At 38.0% G+C, this 5,110-nt stretch overlaps 1 protein-coding gene across 2 annotated transcripts in view; it reads left to right on the plus strand.

The window, feature by feature from the left end:
* Positions 1-844: 844 nt before the first annotated feature.
* The window catches only part of Oct-TyrR (Octopamine-Tyramine receptor), a 160,597-nt gene continuing 156,331 nt past the window's right edge, over positions 845-5,110 (plus strand). For both annotated transcript variants that reach the window (XM_011313998.1, XM_011313997.1), the window contains exon 1: positions 845-1,034. The gene's annotated coding sequence lies outside the window, so the exon portion shown is untranslated. The remainder of the gene's footprint in view (positions 1,035-5,110) is intronic.

Consider the following 5,110-nt stretch of genomic DNA (forward strand, 5'->3'; position numbering starts at 1 on the left):
GATAATTCAGTAATTGATTGAATTCAAGATTAGATATTTGATAATTTTGGGACTTATGCGTTGAGTGTTGGTCAGGCTCGATACTCGATAAAATAAGATGGAAAATTTTGCTAATGCCATCATAGGGCACTTGGTAGGGACGTATCAACGTAAAACTCACAATTCGCGACATGGATAATCGTAATTTAGGTGTTTAATGTCTTAATTTAGCCTTTTTAACTCATAACTTACAAGATCCGAAATTTACGGTTAGTGTTTTCGGTGAGTAACTTATTTTTAACCATAAAAAACGATGCGCACCCGTAACTGATGTATTATCTATATGTGAACGCCTCCTGAAGGTCGTCGAGAAAAAATCTTTCAATTTTATAAATGCTCTATTTTTATAGATTGTATACGAATATTACAAAAAATTATTAATAAAGGCCGTCTTGATGCATGCGAGACTACATAAGTAAAATTTGGTTTCTTCCTTAAGTCGAATACTATAATATGATGAACAGTATATTTGCCGTGATATTCACAGTCGATAGAGGTAATTGTAGCAAAAGGAGTTAATTTTAAAGAGAGGAATAATAAGTATCTTTGTGGCTGTAGCCACGATGTGTAGCGGTCATGTGGAGTTTGGGAATTAAAATTTGAGAGAGATATGTTTTTCTTTCAAAATTGTGAACTTTTTCTTTTTTATAGCGCGAGATACGAAGAAATTTTTAGTAGTAACTTAATTTCAAAAAAAAATTTAAAATATCCGTTAGTATTCAATTGGGACTCGCGATATTTCTAGTTCTCAATTTTTTCTAAGCCCTGTGATATGGCCTTCATTAACTTTTAGGGCAAACCATTAAGTATGAACACTTCATCGGAGGCAGTTGTTATGGAACACTGAAACATAGTGGGATTCATTGGAACTGTTAATAGAACTCCACGCAGAAATCCAACCGTTTCTCATGATGAGGTTAAAAATGATTCAAAAGGACTCATTTCTTCAAAAATGGCAATCAAAAGTTATTAAAGACTATGACACATTAATAAAGGTAATTTCAGTATACCTCAATTGTATTAATACTACTTGATTAACGCCTTAATATGATTTTGAACTGCTTAAAAACACCTGCGTTCAATCATGAAAACCTGTGATTTCATATTTTTTGCTTTCTCTAGATTTACAACGAATCTCTTGTTTGGATGCTACAAATGATAGTTCACAGAAGTCGAAACCATAAGGAAATTGAACAAAATGGTTGCTTCGCAATAACATTACGTCCTGTTAACAATGCGAAAGAACCCTATGTACCCTACCCTATACTCATTACCATTTACATAGTTAAAAATTAGAAAATATTTCTCCTCATTCATCAATTTACTCCCAATATTGATGCGTTTAAGCCTATTCAGGATTCTCTATAGAATGTATAAAGAAACGGTTAATGAAGTAAAAATCAAATAACTAAAATATTACCTAATCACCATTATCCAGAATCAGACTGCTTAAATCTTCAATTCGATTCGGTTGATCAGAGGTGGGCAACCTCAGGTTGGCTCGGAGCTGCAGTCATAAAATTATAAAGGTTCCAATTATAAGGAATCGAACGTGATTACAAGGATTATCGTATATTTGTGTGGTGGGGTAATATCGAACGATGGCGCATGCGCGTGATTGAAATGCGATGGCAAAATGGTTTGAATTTTTTATGCAGGTGTTTGGACATTTTGTTTTTGATTAAAAAAATGGAATAAAAAGATGATGGTTTAGATGCAATACTCATAGTTTTAAATGGAAGTGGCATGCTCGTGAACTTGAGATAGAAATATTTCATAGTTAATTAAAGATTAAAGGACGCCGATAATTTTGTTGGTTCTGAGAAATTTGTTCATTTTAATTGGGCATCGAGAGCGGGAAATATAGAAATGAAAAGTTTGAAAATGCATGTCAAGTCGGGTCTATTAACAACATGGTAATATTTAATAATTGTTTTCCAAACAATATTAAAATTATAATTTCAAAATTACTTCAAGAAATGTATGAAAGGTCCGCAATCTTTTCTGATAAAGACGATTAAAAGCAACCAATAACCAATCGAAAGGATAAACAACAAAAAAAAACAATAATTGACATAATATTTCCACTGAAGAAATAGAAAATTTTTCTATTTCACTTTTCCCACCACCAAGTTTCTGAGGTCGGGAGCTGGAGTGGCTCCGAGAGCTGAGGTTGCCCACCTCTGTGGTTGATCACGTGTTCTATTGATCCAGCGACCAAAGTCTACAGTGTATTCTGAGTCTTTCAATCCATAAAATTTTCTTTTGTAAACGGCCATTCTGACCAATGGAATTACTGAAGACCTAGCCAATAAAATATCAATGATTAATAAATATCTCATCATTATGTACGCACGTTATCAACACTGATCATGCCTTTCACGACATGTTGTAACCTCGTCTTTGTATTTGTAAATTCTCTTCTACGCTCGATTAATGAACTTCATTGATGAATTCAGGCTTCCTATTTTATGTATCATCTGTCTTTTCTTTAATAATTCAATAACACGCATAGATATCGTCAATTTTGATGAGAGCCATTGAATTTATCGCGAATGGTTTTTTTATAGCCAGTGACTAGGCAACATTTGCGCCCCTCCCTCTGGCCTCTAAGAATTACATTAACTACTGTTATGAGTGTAAGTACGCTAAGCTTGGTTAAGTTGGGTTAGAATATCTGTCATCAGTGGTTTCTAACTCCCGAAATATTCCTTCTCCCCACCCGCCATTTCCCCTCACCATGGTACTCACACGTGCCAGGAGTCGACGAGCAGATACAACCTCCCCCCCACCCCCCTTGTGCTGTCGCCACGACACTCACCGCGGAAGAAGAAACTTTCAGGAACGAACAAACCCCACACATAGCTGACCGTACACCACGTGACCCTGGAAGGAACGACGACATCCGTCGGTTGTGCCCGCCAACCCAATTAATCGGAAAAGAACACTAAATGACAAGTGCCCCCGATTAATTCGGATTATCGCCGATAATCGGGGAAGAAGGCGATCGAATGAAAAGACGTCATCACTCGATTTGCAGCTGCCCCGAGCGTTCATATTAGAGAGAGACTTCGGAAAAGTTTTTGGAGAGTGTAGGGAGAGATCTTGTTTGTCGGATAGGTGTGTGTGTCCGGTTTTTCACCGAATTTTTCTTCCACACAGAGACACGCACTCAACACCCATGACGCACTTAGCTGATTGACTCGTTCGCTCACCTCAGATGACCACTGGTCTTTGACCTCTGACAACTGAGGTGCCACTTGATGGACAGGTGTAATTGACCATCGCGAAGATCCACACCTCCCACCTTGGGGCTTATCACTCTCTCTCATTTGACCCGTACATTATTAGTAATTCTCGAAAATACCTTTCCAATTCATAGAATTATATACCGTTCTCGCTCAGCTCTCTCTATTGTGATATATTTGTGTGTTATTAGTGACTTTTTACTCATTAAGTTGGCTTCTTTGACCGACGCCACGTGAGTCATTATTTGATCCTATAACGCATCATCACGTAATCCGTTAATATTTCATTCATCGCCTAAGAATATCCCCGCAACCAGATCCCGTATCGACCCGTGTGCCAGGGTGCATTTTCCCCGGAAGTGAAGGAAGAGTGGAGGAATGGTGACTGAAGGAAGGATAACCAGAGAATAACCCGGAGGATTTGTACGCCGTGCGATAGAATTGGCGGCCACCAAACGCTGTCGCCGCAAGGTTGCTGCACTGACGCTGCGTGTGAAGAAATTCTAACTTTGCTCCTACACCAGGGAGAAAAAATACGTTCTCACCACGGAAGGTAAAATAAATAAGGCTTACCCACGTGCTTACCAACCTCGCCTTCGGCTCGGACAGTAATTCTGCACGTGGGCAAGCCTTCTATATTTTACCCCCCTAGGTGAGAAATACACTACATGTTCATACTTTACCCCTGAGTCGATCATTCCCCCAACCCCCTCTCTTTGCATTTCAGGTCCTCCCTCAAATCAATTAACTTCTTGAGTATTTCTCCAGTACCCGGATTTATCTTGTCCCGGATTTATCTTGGCCGGGAATTATTGAATTTAATTCACCATCCAAGATCACGGGCCTAAAAAAAGCAAGCTGCATCACTTGCTGTGTAATCGTTTAGTAAACCACAGAACTTATTGTCAGCTATCACCAGCATCAGAATCCCCCACAAACCCCGAACTTATACTGTGACGTAAATTTGGAAGAAGGCGGGATTCTTCTCCCGTTATGTCGGCCCTCTGGTACCAATAACCCCAAAAGCAAAATCCAAAATGCAATTGTTAGGCGACAGGTAATTGGACAAAAGTAAATTCATAAATCGTCGGGGAGAATAATTTTTAATAAAATCAATCACTGGATACAAAAAATAAGACGATTGGGCGTTACTCACGAATATTGCAGTTAAAATATACACACAAGTCACTATTGTCCAGTTGAGAAAAATAGCAGTGTCCCGAAGTCAAAGATTTTACAAAATAAATGAGTGAATCTATAAATGAATTAGCCTAAAAGCAAAATACAATAAAATGTCATAAATTACTGAGTCACGAGACTGAATTGGTGCAAGTCAAGATAAGCCAAAAGTAATGGGCAAGTGTTGCGAAAAATTAGTCAGAATAAAATTCAATGACTTGAAACTACAGTGATGCACAAGTCGATAAATCTACATGATATCTGTAATAATGAGAACAAAACAGAAAAAAGTACGCGTCACATAATGCCCAGCTTACGGGACTTTGAAGTACTAGAATTGCCATGAAATCCGATGGCGAGGAATTGTACAAAATTATTGAGACTACCGAAAATTATAAAACTCGTGAAACTAACAAATCGCAATACACTAAATGCCAGTAATAATTCGGTCAAATGAACAAGATAATAATACGTTATTCAAAAATAACGAGGCACAGAGAGCCAAAATATATGGCTGAAATTGCCTAGAGATTCCCTAATCCCGGTTTTAAGTAATGGTACTTCTGGACCAGGATGCTCGAAATATCAATAACAGAAAAGCCAAATCTGCGCCAATAAAAAATTAATGGATAACCCGGAACAAA

This window comes from Fopius arisanus, unplaced genomic scaffold (genome assembly GCF_000806365.1).
Source record: "Fopius arisanus strain USDA-PBARC FA_bdor unplaced genomic scaffold, ASM80636v1 scaffold00138, whole genome shotgun sequence".
In the NCBI taxonomy this organism is placed as follows: domain Eukaryota; kingdom Metazoa; phylum Arthropoda; class Insecta; order Hymenoptera; family Braconidae; genus Fopius; species Fopius arisanus.